The following is an 18,173-nucleotide window of genomic DNA, read 5'->3' as shown; positions in this document are numbered from 1 at the left end:
AGCCTTTCAACCCCCTCCTTGCATCACAACCCTCCTCCTAACATACACATTAAATATGGAGATGCATTGATTGAGGATGGTCCTATATATTATTTTAATCCTATCCCCTTTATGAACCTTAATTCAATGCATAATCATTCCTTTATGGTGTTCTTTACTGATAGTTATGTTCCTTTCATTGATAATGCCACTATTTGGGATGAACCTCTTGATGCTAATATTGACTATCATCTTCCTCACGATAGAGTTAACATGATTGATACCTTCTCCTTTAAACATAAAAAGCTTCATGTTTCTTCTTCTCATAATATACATCCTTCTCTTAGAGATATTTTAGAGCAAGAGGAAGACATTATAAATACTTTTATCAATGTAAACTTTCCTTCATTGATGCTCCTAGTAGATATGATTCATTAATGTACATCCATAATCCCTATTCTAAGGATTCCATGGAAAAAGAAGATAATGGTAATCTCCTTAACACTCTCTCTTCTAGTGATAAGTCTATGGAGAAGCAAGATATTAATCAAGCTAATGTTTCTCAACCTCTCATCACCTTTAAGGTTTTTCCTCCTTCAGCTCTTAAAGGGAACCTACTGATTCTAAAGATTATCATATGAGGTCTTGCACCTATCATACAAGGAATAACCCTCAGCCTACTACTTCTCTTCCACCTTCTCAACATGTTCTTCCCCCTCCACCTCATATTTCTCAAAATCTTGGGTTGGATTGTGAGTTGGTATTGTAGTTATGTAATACTCCTACCAAGATTTTGTTACAAGCATGAATGTTGATGATATTCCTATGGGGGAGTATTGTAGATATGTTACTATGATGATATGTTACATTCATGACTAGGTTTGTCATTGATGTCAACATAGTAGTTTTTTGTGGTATCTGATAGAAGAATAGCGAAAAGATCAAATTGCTATGAACAACTAGTTGAGTATTAAAACTATCTAAGGTTATGGAAGATACTTCTGAGTATCTAGTATATGCACTAAATGTTGAAAGAAGAAATGGTAAGTCTAGAAGAAGTTATGTAAGTTTTGGTGATGTTTGTTATGAGATAGAGTTTACAAAGGTATGCTTTGGTAAACTTGTTATATCTCTTAGTAGAGTTGATATTATGAGAATTGAGGTTAAGGACATGAAGAAGACATGTTGGTGATGACATGGCTAAGTTTTCTCATCATAATATTGTGTGTATGAAAAGTTATTCAAGTTGCAACACAGAAGAATATTGTTATCGCTAAGTGTAATAGGTTTTTAATGTAGTCCTATAATGATTAATTGAGAAGGTCTAACAACAAACTCAAGGAATTGTTTTATAGACTTGGTATAAAGGAAAAAAAAATTTCCTTTATCATGACATGGATGTTTATGGATGCAGAAGATATTTGTAAGTAGTAGTAAGAGTGAAATGTGAAGTTGAGCAGAGCAGTGCAGAAGTGAAGGAAACATCATTACCAAGGTTTTGCTAGATGAACCGAGGTTCATGACCTAGTTTACAAGGTCTGACATTGATAGGTTCAGTTGAAAAAACAAAGTAAAGAAGAACATGACAGTAAATTACTTGTTTGAGCAGTGAGCTCTTCTTGTAGTTGAAATTACATGTTTGAGCAGTGGGCTCATCTTGAATATAGTATACCACAACTCCTAATAGGGTTGAAATCTCCTAACAAGGATTCAAAGTCTCCTAATAGGGACTCTATGTACTAAATATTGTAATAGACTCCTGACAAGGAATATTTATATTAGTACATCATCTTATGGGCATCATTCCCACCAAGGTTTTCCCTCTGATCAAGGGTTCCCTATTCAGCATATATGGTGTAATTGTCTATGTGCATCTTGTTATGGTTTTTGTTTACTTTGGTTGAATGGAAAAGTTTATTCAAAGAAGATAAAGGTTTTAATTGTTGGATAATTGATTCACGCCCACCCCCCCCAGTTATCTTAGTGAACTATTGTTTCTAACAATTGGAATTAGAGCATCGGGTCCTTGAAGATAAAGTTTAACAACTTTGGGAGATCCATGGCAAGCATGCTCAAAAAAGATAGTTTGAATTTTGATGGAACAAATTATGATAGCTAGAAAGAAAAGATGAAGACACAATTTTTTGTGTATGGGTCTAGGGTATTGGATCTTTACAAAATTAGTGAAGACAATCCTTGCTAAAAGGGTTTTGGAAACTTGTACCAAGGTAGAAAGAGATCTTTTTATGTGTGACATGAGAGTTAGAGAAACAATATTGATTGCACTTCCTGAAATTGAATACAATCAGGAAAAATCATTTTCTACTTCACATTTTATTTGGAAAGCTTTGGAAACTAGTTTTGAAGGTGATGCACATTCTAAGAAGTTGAGGTTACAAAGTTGGATTTGTGCATTTCAAGATGCTAAAATGATGGAAGATGAATCCATCAGAACATATATAGGTGGGATATCAAAAATTATTGTAGGTATTAGATCTCAAGGAAGAACCAAAGAAGATGATGAGGTTATATGGAAGATATTGAAGACTCTAACACCACCATTTAAGTTAACAATTCAAATGATACAGTTGTTAATATCTTGTGCCAAAGATTTCACAAAGAAGACATTTCTTGGAAAACTTGAAGCAATTTTGAATAAACTTAGATAGTCTAGAGAATTGACCAAAATAGAGACAACCTTCAATGCCTTGAACATTCGGCCTAATTTATCAAGGAGCACAAGTGATAAAGGGGATTTTGTTAGTAGCAGTAGATCTAAGGAGGATAGAAATATTGAAGAAGGAGTAGCCCTTCTAGTAAGAAGAGAAAAAGGAGGTAAAAAAATCTTTAAATGATAAAGTTGTGATGAATATGGTCATTATGCATCTAAGTGTCCTAAAAAGAGAAAAATTATAAAGGAAATTACAAGCCTAGAAAAGATAGAGAGTGTTTGTATGAACATGAAGATAATGATTCTAATGAACAAACATTAAGTGCTAGTGATGATGAAATTGGACTTGTGGCAATTAAAGAAGAAAGTCTAGAGAAAGTAGCTTTGGTGTCACAGGTTGAGAAGAAATATGATTGGATAATTGATAGTGGTTGTTCACATCATATGACTAGTGATATGAACAAATTTTTTGACTTCAAAAGTCAGGATGGAGGCATTGTCAGAGTTGGAAACAATGTAACATGCCATGTTAAAGGTATAGGATCTATAACTCTTGATAGTAAAACTAACACTAAGGATGTATACTTTGTTGATGGTTTAAAGAAAAATATTTTGAGTGTTGGAAAACTAGTAGACAAAGGTTATCAATTATAGTTCATAGAGAAGACATGCATGATCAGAGACAAAGATGGAAAAGTAATTGGAAGAGGAACTAGATCTAGAGGGAATGTATTTTAGTTGAATCCTATTGAAATTACATATTTGGTTGTAATGGTAGATGAAAGTTGGTTATGAAATAAGGTATTTTTTCACATAAGCTTTGACAGTATTGTGAAGACTAGTAATATGTTTGCAGTTAGAAATTTGCCAAAGATTGTAAAGCCTACTAACACAATTTGTAAGGAGTGTGTTTTGGCAAAGCATAACAGAACATCTTTCCCTACAAGAAGTTTACTACTATAGAAAATTTGGAGATTGTACACAAATATCTCAGTAGTCCTACAAAGACTAAACGATTCTATTGTGAAAGGTATTTTATGATTCTAGTTAATGACTTTTTCTAGAATGATGTGGGTTGCATTTCTTAAAGATAAATCTGAAGCATTTGATAAGTTTAAGATATTCAAGAATAGAGTTAAGAATGAATCTGGTATAAAGATTAAATGTTTAAGATTAGATAGAGAAGGAGAATTTACTTCAAATGAGTTTAACATGTTTTGTGAAGAAAATGTAATCAAAAGACAATTATCATCTCTGAGAACCCCTGAACAAAATGACATTGCAGAGAGAAGGAAGAAGTAAATTACAGAAGTTGCAAGAGCTATGTTAGCTGAGAATGATGTATCCTAGACATTTTGGAGAGAAGCTATGAATACAACAGTCTACACTATGAACAAAGTGCAAGTTAGGAAAGACTCAAACAAGACCCCTTATGAACTATGGTTTGGTCACTCACCTACAGTTAAGTATTTCAGAATTTTTGGTAGTAAGTGTTATATCAAAAGAGATGATGATATTGGTAAGTTTGATACTAGAAGTGATGAAGGAATGTTTCTTGGTTATTCATTGAAAAGAAAGACTTATAGATGTTATAATCAAAGAACTAAGACTATTATGGAAAGTGCAAATGTAAGAATTGATGAGAAATTCATGATACAAAAGAGAATAGTTGATTACAATTTAGATGATGATGTTGTTACTAAGCCAAGGAATGGTGAAATATTTCTTGAGACTAACAATGATTTACAGAATGAAGGAGAGCCAAGATAGAAACAAAGCTCAGAACCTTCAGTAGAGCCAAGAGTTGAGATAGCAACTCCTACTTCAAGAAAAAATATGATAAAGAATCACCCATCCAAGAAAATCATAAGAAGAAAAGATAAAGGTGTGATGACAAAAATAGAGTCATTGAAGAACTATGTTTGATATCTCAAGTTGAACCCAAGAACGCAGATGAAGCATGCAAAGATGATTATTGGAAACAAGCTATGAAAGAAGAATTGGATAAAATAATAAAAAATAAGATATGGGAATTGGTCCCCAGACTAGCAAACAAGAATGTGATAGGAACTAAATGGGAATTCAGAAAAAAGATGAATGAACAAGGTGAAGTTGTATGGAACAAAGCAAGATTGGTATGCAAAGGTTACTCATAGGAAGAAGGAATAGATTATGAAGAAACCTATGTTCTAGTGGCTAGAGTAGAAGCAGTAAGATTATTCTTAGCCTATGCAGCAGACAAGAAATTCAAAGTGTATTAGATGGATGTTAACTTAGCATTTTTTAATGGAGAACTTAAAGAAGAAGTGTACATTAAGCAACCTAAAGGATGTCCTTTGATAGATGACAAGTACATAGTATGCAGACTAAAGAAAGCATTGTATGACATGAAGCAAGCACCAAGAACCTGGCATGCGAGTTTAGACAAGCATTTGAAAAAGCTTGGATATAGTAAAGGCATGGCAAAAAGTAATCTCTATTGGAAAGAAATTGATGATGGTTTGATGATTTTGGTAATATTTGTTGATGATATCATATTTGGAGGAAATGATGAGGAAAGTAAGAAGTTTACAGAGGAGATGAAGAAAGAATTTGATATGAGTATGATAGGAGAAATGAAATATTTTCTAGGATTGAAGATTGTACGAAATAAAGAAGGAATCTTTATTTCTCAGACTAAGTACCTGAAGGATTTACTGAAAAGGTTTGGTTTGGAAAAATGCAAACGCATTGGAACACCTATGGTAACTAGACACAAGTTATCTATAAAGGATGAGACACCTACTATTGAGAAGAAGTATAGGTCTATGATTGGAGGATTGCAATATTTGACTCATACAAGGCCAGATATAGAAAATGCAGTTGGAATTATTGCAAGATTCTAGGATGATCCTAGAGAAGTACATTATGCAACAATCAAAATGATATTTAGATATCTAAAGGGAACATCAGAGTTTGGATTATGGTATGACAAATCTAATGATTTCACTCTAAGTTCTTATACTAATGTAGATTGCGGAGGCAGTATGGATGATAGAAAGAGCATTAGTGGTGGCACCTTCTTTCTTGGAGGAAGATTTGTTTCATTGCTAAGAAAGAAGCTAGATTGTACACCACAAAGTACAATGGAAGTAGAAAATGTTGTAACAAAAAATAATTGCAATCAAGTTGTTTTGATGAAGCAGATGCTAAAGGATATAATGATAGAAACCAATGAACCTCTTGTTATACATTGCGACAACATAAGCATGGTAAATATGTCTAAGAATCTAGTGTTGCATTTGAAGACTAAGCACATTTCTATTAAGTATCATATGTTGAGAGAGAAATTTGCAAAAAAGTAAATTAGATTGGACTATGTGAACACTAAAGAGTAGATTGCAGATATATTCACTAAGCATCTTCCCAAAGTGAATTTTGAGTATTTAGGAGGTATGCTTGGGGTTATGTCCCTTCTTACATCAGAGTAGAAGATGCAAGAGTGCATTAGTCTAGTGTAACAAAGCACCATTGTTTTCTAGACTAAATTCTCATGCTTCCTGTATGGGAGAGTATCTATGATGGAAAAAGTCATCCAGGACTCTTTTTGGATGTTGTTTTTGAATAGTGTCTTTTGACATTTGGGCTAGTAAGAATCAGTTGTTGTAGAGTTTGATGGAGTAAAGATGGTTATTGAAACCTTTGATAGATATGTTATATCTAGAATACTCCTATGGGGGAGTATTGTAGATATGTTACTATGATGATATGTTACATTCATGATTGAGTTTATCATTGATGTCAACATAGCAGTTTTCTATGGTATCTGACAGAAGAACAACATAAAGATCAAGTTGTTATGAATGACTAGTTGAGAATAAAAACCATCCAAGGTTATGGAAAATACTTCTGAGTATCTAGTATATGTAGTAAATTTTATAAGAAGAAATGATAAATTTGGAAACAATTATGTAAGTTTTGGTGATGTCTATTTTGAGATAGAGTTTACAAAGGCATGTTTTGGTAAACTTGTCATATCTCTTAATAGAGTTGATATTATGAGAATTGAGGTTAAGAAAATGAAGAATACATGGTGGTGAAGTGGTGAAGTTTGATCATCATAATATTGCGTGTGAAAGATATTCAAGTTGCAAGGTGAAAGATTAATCTTATCACTAAGTGTAACGTGTTCTTAATGTAGTCCTATAATGATTAATTGAGAAGGTCTAATAGTCAACTTAGGGAATTGTTTTATGGACTTGGTATAAAGGAAGGACATTTTTCCTTTATCATGACATGGATGTGTATGGATGCAAAAGATATTTGTGAGCAACAGTAAGAGGGGAATGCAAAGTTGAGCAGAGCATTGCAGAAGTGAAGGAAACTTCATTGCCAAGATTTTTCTAGGTAATCCAAGGTTTGTGACCTGGTTTACAAGGTCTGATAGTGATTGGTTTGGTTAACAAAATAAAGTAAAGAAGAACATAATAGTAAATTACTTGTTTGAGTAGTGAGCTATTATTGTAGTTGAAATTGCATGTTTGGGCAGTGGGCTCATCTTGCATACATTATACCATGACTCCTAACAGGGTTGGAATCTCCTAACAAGGATTTAAAGGCTCCTAACAGGGACTCTATGTACTTAATGTTGTAATTGGTGCCTAAAAGGGTCCATCCTCTAACAAGGAATATTGATATTAGTACATCATCTTGTGGGCATCATTCCCACCAGGGTTTTCCTGGTCAACATATCTAGTGTAATTGTCTATGTACATCTTATTATGGTTGTTTTTTACTTTGGTTGAATGGTTATGTTTATTCAAAGAAGATAAATATTGTTTTAATTTTTGGATAACTAATTCACCCCCCAACACCACCCATCCCTCCCCCACCCCCTCAGCCCACCTCCCCTCTTAGTTATTTGGTGGACTATTGTTTCTAATAGATTTCTCTTTGGGAACTTCTCCAAACATCTCCTACATATCATGAATCCTTTAAAATGCTTTATCCACTCTTCCAACTCTATCTCCTAATCATGATTAAATCAATTCCTTTTTGCAATGCATGAATGCTACCCTTGGTTCACCTCAAACTATGTTTACTCATGATGATTTACCTTTGAAGGAGAATAAAGATAGATTTGATGCTCTTATAGTAGTTGTTCTAGTTAATGGTAATCTTATTCATCAAACTCTAGTTGATAGTGGATCCAATATTAATGTTTGTAGCATGGATATGCTCAAAGAAACTAATGTCAATCTTTCAAATATCAAACCCAATAGTACCTCTATTTGTGGCTTTGATAACATTTCTAAGAAAAATTTAGGTACCATCACTTTACCTATCAAATCAGGTCCAGATATTTTGGATACTCATTTTCATGTTATGCTTGGAGCTCTTAATTATAATCTTCTTTTGGGTAGAGCTTGGTTACATAATATTCATGAAATTCCTTCAACTCTTCATCAAGAAGTCAAGTATCTCTATAATAATGTCATGTACACTCTTCATGGAGATACTAAGCTAAATAGTTGTCTAAATGCCAAGGAACAACAAATCAAGAATCTAATGATGATCCTCCTTTTACAAGTACCAACATTTATTGAAGAATATAGAGTTAAGGACTTTCCATTCATGAGAAATCATGCTACTCCTCTCTTCACCAACATTGTTTCCACTTCCACTTATAAGGAATCTATTAAATCTAGTGATAAAAGTGATATGCCCTTTGGGGGGAATAGGAACTCTTTTAATACCATTATTTATCATAATTTAAGATGTGCACAACAAAGTATTGAATCTTATTATTTGTCCACATCCGCTCAAATATCTTCTCCTAATAAACAAGAGCTTATCTTACCTAAAAAAATTTGTGCCGAGGTGATTACTAGGCCTAAACATAGAAAGAAACATAGTAAAAACTTTATGAATCTTCTATTTTGCATGTATCACTGTTATCATGATCACTATACTAATGATTTTCAAGAATTACATTATAAGATCCAACAAATAATTAATAATGGTGCTATTTACATATCTCATTATAATGAGCTCTCTTTTTCTTCTAGTTTCTTTAAACAACATTTAAGTCCCTATTATGTGTCTCCATGCCATGTAACATTGTTGACCTTATTTTTGGGGGCACACTATCATACATTGTTTGCTTTGTGAGTATCATAATAGGTTTGTTTTATTTTCTCTTTTTCCTATACTTAGGGGGCAAGGGAATCATTTCCTTCTTTTTCAATTTCTCATAGATTCACTATTTCCTTCAATAAGTGTTATTTGTTTATCATATCACATCCAATCTTATATTATTAGCAAATGGGTTTTCATGGTAAATAGATTGCTTGCCTTGGAGACTCATAATAGAGTATCCTCTCTTTCAAGGATTTCCTTTTTTACTTCTTGCATGGTGTCTATGCATTCTACCCTTATATGACCTCATAGGAGCTATTACCTCTTTAATTTGGACTGAATGTTTCTTGTGGATACTATCTTGATGCTGAAATTGCTTTATCCTTCTTCATCACTTCCTTACAATGCCAAAATAGGGAATTATTTTTCCATCTTAAGTGGGGGCGGTGGGGGGGGCATACATGGTCCCCTATTTTGTATTTTTCAAATCACACCATATAGAGTACACTAGCATGACACAACTTGCATCGTGCCAAGATTGGTTGACTAGCATGCCGCATACACTTCCTAGACCATTTGACCTATCACAACACATAAAACCCATTCTCATAATATAGGAGTACTATATCATGAGAGTGTAAAACAAGTTTATGGGATTGACTATTGGGCATATAAACCCATCAGATCATTCAATCATATCCCTTTTATGTGATTCACAATAAGGAACACAAACCTTATTGGGCAAGTTGATCACACCCCCTTCTCTCTCTTTCTTTTTAGTGATATCTCTTTTATTGTGATTTTGGGATTTGATAAAGACTTAAGCTCCTTAGGGGAAAATATGGGTTCTAAGTATGGCCTAGAATATTTTATCCTTTCTAGCTTGGTATGATTTTTGGGTTACCTTCAAATCTATGCATTGTTCCTAGCTTGATGATTTCTTTGACTCCTAAGTTGTGATAAGATCATCTTTTTCTTTTGATCTACTTTACCATGAGTTTGAGGAAACTTATACTCCTACTAAAGTGGGGGCTAAATGTATCATCTTAAAATGGTCATACTTTTCTTTTAAGACCTTTTATCTCCCTCTTCATAATTCCTTCTTTGGAACATGAATATACATGTGCTCGATCTCCTTTTCCCTCTATATTCCTCCTCTTTCCACCCTTATCTTTTTGGCACCTACCCCTTCTTTCTATGGCACCCAAGACTTGACCTCTAGGACTAGGTCGACCTAGTCTAGACTAGGTCAACCTAGGTCGACCTCATCCTCCCAAGTCAACCTAATCCCTAACAATTCTAGAGTTCAACAGTAGAAAGGCCTTAGGGGTTTTATTTTTTTTACCACTACCCAATCATCCTGTATTACTTTCTTTCCCAAAAAATCATATATAACAAGACTTTAGGGCTTCATTTTCATATATCTCCCATCTCATTCATTCATGCACTCAAGCTCTTTCTCTCAAGTGAAGATTTTCTCCTTTTGCATTCAAGGAGTTTAATTATTCAAGTTTTTCAAGCATTTAGGAAAGGAGATTTCTATCTAGTGTTAAAGAATTCTTTGTGAGCATTTCTTCCTCAAGATCTAGCTTATTATTGGCCATAAATGGAGGAGATCTACTTTGAAGCATTCATCATCTTCTTCATTGATGTGCTTTTATATCCATGGCAACACAATGAGATTATGGTAGATCTGTTGCAAAGAGTGGAGTTACCCTACATTGCTATTTCAAGATTTGTATTACACTTACATACATACAAGCAAGGTGAATCCTAAAAATTTATTTGTCTTTTAGTCATTTACATTCATATTTCTCAATTATAGTTAATTTCTTAACCTAGGGTTTGACCAAGGAAAGCCCTCATCAAACCCCAACCCATAAACCTTTCTTTTTTGTGTTGATTTGTAGGTTGAGAGTGAAAAGGATTATGGATCTAGAATGCATTGTTGGCAAGATTTCTGGAGACATCAATTGTAAATTGTTGGACTATGTCAACCTAGATGTAGGACATCTTCCCAAGTTGACCTAGTCCTTCAATCTTAGATTTTAGGGAGATTTATGGGTTTTGTTCCTTTCGTCATTTTGTTCTGAGATATATGTGGGTAGATATTTAGATACAGTTAAAATCTATGAGTTTTGGAGCTAAAATACATCTTTCTCAAAATATTTTAAGGTGAAACTTTTAAATTTTATTTATTTTTCATATCTTTACCCCAGAGTTTATACCATAATTGGGCTCATTGTCTTTACATAGCATCTAGATTTACTTTATTTAAGCAATTAGTTCAATTTCACATTCACATTATCCTATTATGGGCCAAATAGAGTACATTTCCTTGTATTTCATTCTCTTTCTAATTCAAAATTAGTATTATGTCCCTTCTTCCTTTGGGTCCTAGCTAATATGATTTGGATTAGAAGTGGAATCATATTTGGAAATTCCCCTCTTTCCCTCACACACATAGTTGAATGGTTCTGTGCCTAGTAAAGTGGAAGTCTACATCTTATTAAAGCGTTTCCATTTTACCACTGAACATAACTATTTTGAAAAGTTTGATCAAAGTGGAAGATTCCAACTTCTTGTTGAAATGCTTAAAAATATGAAATTTAGAGATATAATAAGAATTTTGGGGTTAAGAACATCTGATAATAGTAGTATAAGAAGCATTATCAGAAATCCCTTTGATGCATACCAATCCATTGATTCAAAATCACACAATAAAGATGCTAATGTTAGTTGACATGTCTTTACATCAACCATAATGGGAAAGAAAATGGAAAAATCTTGTATAATAAGAAAAATAAGTAAATCATTAAGGATAAGTAGAACAACACTAGTTAAAGCCTTACTGAGGGGACAAAAAATTGATGATCCTAACAATACTTATTTTTGGTTATTCTAGGGTAGACTCCCATGTAAGAATAAGGTTATTGTTGATGCACTAAAAAGATCAATTGGAAACCAACAAAAGGGATTCACCAAACAAAAAAGATGTTGTCAAAGGCAAATTGGAAAAACAAACTGTGAGCTACATGCAAAATATTATTTGGATATGAATCAAACACAATTTTATGAAATGTTTCTTAAAGATTTCCTCAAATTAAAATCAGCCAAAGATTTTTTGAGATGAACAAACCATTCTATATTAAGATAAACAAAAGACACTACATGTTGTAGTAGGGTTCATGTTGAGTTTTCTATGCATTATGATATTCTTGTTATATATGTTGTAGATTAAAAACTAATGATATATTGGAGGAATGTGGTCTACAAGTACCTCCTAGTTCATCAAGAGAATTTATTGCAAGTGTACTATGTAAAAGAGATGATGGGTGCATTTATTATAAGACCATGTGTTTGAAAAGTTTTTTTTCTTGAATGTGGTGGTTCGCAAAAGTTACATAGATGCATACATCTAGATAGCATACATGAAATTTGTTAGGCACTAGTTTCTCTTGAAAAGTAAAAGTAAATTATATATGGTGTAAGGGATGGAAAATAATTAAAGAGATGTGAGTTAGTAAAAGATGATCTATGTGTAGCTGGATTTATGAATTTTTTCAAGAGAAAATAACTTATGAGTAGATATGTCATACACACAAAGCTAGATGATTAGATGAGAAATTTAATTTGTATAAGGACTCTTTTACTCTAGCTACAATTGTGTTTGTATTCGACTTCACTAAAAAATTATACACTAAAAACTTAAAATCAAGTGCAACCAATGTATTACCACTCTACACAAGTGTCAATTCTTGTACACAACATTTATTCATGCACATGATAGCATAGAGAAAGACAAAAAGGTTTTAAGAGAGTATCACTTTTATATCATCGACAATCAAACTCATTCATCAAAGCTTGTGAAAGATATTTTAGGGTTTTCTTTGACAATTTATAGAAAATAGAAGTAAGATGCAATCAACACATAATATGGTCAGATAATTTCACCACACAATTCAAGAATGCAAGGATGTTCTATTGGTTGAGTAGGATGTATGTGACAAGTGGAGTGAAACATTTTTATAATTTTATTGAGGCAGGACATGGAAAGGGTAGCATGATGGTGTTGGAGCATGTGTGAGAAGAGCTCTTAGTAGAGAGGAATTTAAGTACAAAGGTGATGCAACATTAGAAAATGTTGAAATAATTATGCAATGTTGTAACTCTATGATGAGACTAGGTAATAAAGAAAATTTTATGGTTTCTAGATATTTTTGGTTGATACATGAACCTAAAATTGAAAATTTTCAATATTGATGTACACTTAAAGGATCAAGTGACATGCATTCATTAAGCAGTTCAAATGCAGAGCCACTAGCTATTCATAGTAGAAAGCTTGCATGTTGTTGTCTTTTTTGAATGCATCTTTAATGGGATGAATGTGTATCAAAAGAGAGTGTTGACCAATGATCTCGTAGATCTTTGCATCCAATTGATTTATATCAACTCCCTACAACACTATAGTTGAACCAGGTTAAAGGATCAATAGATTTTGACCATGTATCTAACCTAGTTGAACCAAGTACATTATCAATTTACTGCTTGATTAAAATAATTTTTTGTGTCATTTTAGTTTAATATCCATTTCAATTTTGGCTTTAACTTATCATTCTATATTATGCAAGTCATTTATATGTAGTTATTGCAGATGAGAATAACAAAGGAGGAACCAATTACTTTTTAAGAAATTGTATTGATTCCAAAAAGAAACTAATAGATACAGTTATTGATGGTGAGCATATTGAGTACCCAATAAGATCCATCATTGTGACATACATATGAATTAGAAGGTAGTATATTTGTGTCTAATGGCTTTAAGACATATTTAACTCAATTTATCATGTTTAATGTATCAATTTTAACTTTAAATTACTTTTATAATTATATGCATGTACCCTATCAAGAATTCTAAAACCTAATTTTTTGAGGATTTTGAGACACAACTATATTGATCATTACTCTAACCTTATTATTGCAACATATATTCAATTGATACTATATTGTGGTAGACCTCTAACAACAAGTTGTGGAAATTTCACGAATCTGATCACAAGGAAATACTTGACTCAACATGGGCTAGAGCTAGTCCAAAAGGTTCCCTTGATTGATTGTGTGCTATCTAGCTAAATCATTCTACATATGGTAGAATAATTTTGAAATTTTTGTATATATGTTGCATGAAATGTTGTAACTTCACAACAATGTGCATATTTAGATGCCAATTTTTGTATATATAAAAGAGAAAACATGTAAAATGTGCATATTTAGATTCCACTTTTACTACTAAAAATGGATAAGAGATGCAACATGTTCATATTTAGATGTCATATTTTGTATATTAAACTGATAAGTGATGTAAAATGTGCATGTTCAGATGAAAAAAAATTGTCTTAAAAAACAACTAAGAGATGTGACATGTCCATATTTAGATGTCATTCCATGAGTCCCTCCTCCAAATTACTTGGTGATCACCTGCACTTACCTTTCTTCTACATATTTTATGTTAGATTCATATTATACATGTTAGTCATAATCGATCTAATTGTAATCAGTTAGCAACTACCCAAAAATGGATTTATTTCACCAAATAAATGATTGGATGATTATAAAATTGGTCATTGAAGACATAGACCTCGATATGTAGGAAGAAGTTGTTGTTACAAATTAACTTGATAATATTGAATTAATGAACCAATGTTAGAATATACTAGATGGATTTAGTCTTATAACTGATCTTAAAGGAGAAAAATCAAAATCAAAGACAAAAATGCTACAAGTGGTTTTCCTTTTTCATTGAATTCAATTTTTTTTTCAATCCAAATAAAATATTTGTAGCATGTTTTCTAAGTATGCATTAAGGAAACTTCATAGGTAGCCCCTAATCATTATATTAATTATACACCATGGGAATTATTTCCCTCCAATTTAAGCTTATTTTCTTGTATCATTGTTGTGACGTGGAGCCTAATCAGACTTGGAGGTTAATTTTGACCCACTTAATTCAAGATGGTTTCCCCCCAGATGTTAGTATAGGTCTTTGGGGGTAGTGCCTTTATGCTCTAGGGGTCAAGGGGCAATGCCCCACCTTAGGTCCTAGGGCAACACTCTAGGTAGGGTCAAGGGCAGTACCTCTTGCGGGGTATTGGGGTCAGTGACCCCAGGTGCACTCCCTGTCATGATAAAAGGCAGTGTCAAGGAGCAACACCCCTGAAGTCAAAAATAAATTTACTATTATAAAAGGAATCAGAAGTTATATTTTTCTATTGGTTGGCTTATTCTAGCCCTAATTTTTAATTCACAAAAGTCTTGTATAAAATGTCTTAAGGTTACTAATTTCATAATGTATGATTAGATTAGGACTTCTTTTGACAGTATTGAGTTGTAAGGGATTACAAATTATAATCAAATTGTAATCAATAAACAATAATAATATTAGACTTATTGTTTGGTGGATGTAGCCCACGGGTTGAGTGAACTACATTAAATATTTGTGTCTAGTGTTCTCTTCTTTGAAATTTATTATTTTTCTAATATTGGTTATATTTACATGTAATAGTTATTTTTGTCTCATTAATCCTAATAAGTGGTATTAGAGAAAGGTTGTTTTCAGTTATCCTCTACAAGAAGGTCTCATGACTGAGTGACAGTCTCACAAATTGAATGGGAGAAATGGAAAATGAGGGAAAGTTGAAGGTTGAGAAGATTAATGGGCAAACTTTTTTAGTTATGAAAAATAAAAATGGAGGACTATCTTTATCGGAATGATTTATGGTGTTCATTGCAAGAAAATTCCAAGAAATCAACATCTATGACAAATGGGGACAAGGTTATTTTGGATAGAAAGGAACTTGGAAATATTCATTTATGCATGTCACAATCGGTAGCATTTAATATTCTGAAAGCTAAGATGATGGAAGAGTTAATGCAAACCCCAACGAAGTTGTATGAAAAACCCTCTGCTTCAAACAAGCTATTTCTCATGAAGTGATTATTTAATATGAAGATGACTAGTAAAAGGTGGATTGGTTAATGATATTTTAAATGATTTTAATACAACTACCAATTAATTATCTTTTGTAAATATTAATTTTGATGAAGAAATTAGGGCTCTCTTGATTTTTTGTTCTTTTCTTGAAAGCTAGAATGACTTGGTAATAGTTGTGAGTATTTTGTTTATGGATCTAATACCCTAAAATTTGATGATGTGATTGGTGTTATTCTGAGTGTGGAAACTTGTAGGAAAATCTTAGATGGATCTACATAAACAAGTGTTTTGAATGTACAAAGTGTTAGTTTGTGGTGACTAATCACAGAGGTATTGTAGTTTGTGGTGACTAATCAGGGAAGTATTGTTAGTTTTTTTGGCTATTATTTTCCAATGTATCGCTGACTATTCACCAATTTATGGCTGACATGTTGTAACTAATTTTAACTCTAAACCGAAAAAGATACTTGTATAAAAAGGGCTTAGGGTTAGGGATTGTTTCATAAGGTGTGATGCAAAAATTGTTTGCAGTGGTATCAAGTTGTAAGGGATTACAGATTGTAATCAAGTTGTAGTCACTAGACCATAATAATATTAGACTTGTTGTTTGGTCGATGTAGCCTAGGGAATCGGAGAACGACATTAAATTCTAGCATCTTGTGTTCTCTTCTATGCGATCTATTATTTTATGATATTATTTATATTTGGATGTAATTGTTATTTTTGTTCATGGTTTAATCCTAACACAAAGAAGAGCTAGAATGAATAAGAGAGGAAATAATTCTAGAAATTGTGGGAAATCAAAGGGAAAGAGGTCTCAAAGGAGAGGACCAAGATATTGTTTGTTAATGGGAAACCATTACATAAGAAGGAATATGGTTGTACTTGAAATAAAAATGAATGAGACAAACAAGAAGGGCACAAGGAGGAAAAAGTGGTAAGTAGCAAATCCAAAGAGGATGCTTTACTTCTTTCCTTAGAAAGTTTTGGTGATTCATGGGTTTTAGATCCAGGGGCTTCATTTCATGCTACTCCCTATAGATGCTTTTTCGAAAATGTCTAATAGGTTTTTGGGCTTGTTATTTGGGGCATGATGAACCATGTCAGATTGTTGGAAATGATAAAATTAAAATTAACTTGCACAATGGGAATCATTAGCTACTAGAAGAGGTAAGACATGTCCCAAAATTGAGTAGGAATTTAATTTCAGTAGGGAAATTGGGTGGATGAGGGTCGTACATTTATTTTTAATGATAAAAATGGGAAGGTTTCAAAAGGTTCCTTAGTAGTAGAAAAAGTGTGAAAGTAGGCACCTTATATCTTTGTACAGGTCATACTGATCCTTCTACTTTAATTATTTCAAAAAAAAAATGAATGTTTATGAATAGTTGTTGCAGTTGAGCAAGGACAAAAAAATGATTGATGTAGATCCTATAACAACACTATGGCACTATAGACTTGGGAAAAAGAGTGAGAAAGATATGATATTAGTTCATTCAAAGAAATTTTTACCAAGTCTGAAATATGTCAATATGGATTTCAATGAAAGTTTTGTGCATGGAAGACAAAAAAGAGTTAGTTTTATGAAAAGCGGGAAGGAAAATAAAAATGAGTAATTAGAGCTTATGCATATAGATGTATGGGGACCATCTTAGGTATCTTCCCTTGGTGGATCTCATTATTATATTAAATTCATTGATAATGCAACTAGAAAAGTATAGTTTTATATCCTTATATAAAAATATGATGTATTTTAAACTTTTAAAAAATGAAAATGCTTGGTTGGGATTGAGACTGATAGAAGATTTAAATATCTCAAATATGATAATGGCAATGAGTATTGTAATAATGAATTTTAAGATTATTGTTCCACTAATGGTATTCATTGGAGAAAATTATTCCAATGACTCCACAAGAAAATGGAGTGGTTGAATGCATGAACAAGACAATAATGGAGCATGCAAGGAGCATGAGGTTTCCACCATACACATAGAGAACTCATAACACCTTTATTTGTTAACTATGGAAACCCTGGCCAAAGGAAAACCCTAGTGGGGATGGTACCCACAAGATGATTCACTAAACAAAAGGATCTTTTTAAGGATATTGATCCTATTTAGGAGTCTATGAAGTACATATAGTGTCTTGAGTTCTTGTTAGAAGCCTCAACCCTATTAGGAGTTGCTAGATCAAATACAATTTATGCAAGAAGAGCCCACTGCCCTAACATGAAATTATACAATAAAGTTCTTCACAAGAGTAGGTATACATATAATAGTTGCTTACTTCTATAATTCACACTTCCTCTAATCATACATCAAATATATTCCACATATCATCTCATTGGCTTCACATCAATCACAAATATCACATAGATCACAAATATGTCACACACTTATTTGAATACATGTTGCC

This window comes from Cupressus sempervirens, chromosome 3, assembly GCF_028749045.1.
Source record: "Cupressus sempervirens isolate cs-2001-9-10 chromosome 3, ASM2874904v1, whole genome shotgun sequence".
NCBI lineage: Eukaryota > Viridiplantae > Streptophyta > Pinopsida > Cupressales > Cupressaceae > Cupressus > Cupressus sempervirens.
The sequence above is the reverse complement of the archived record's forward strand: the minus strand, read 5'-3'. Positions refer to the sequence as shown.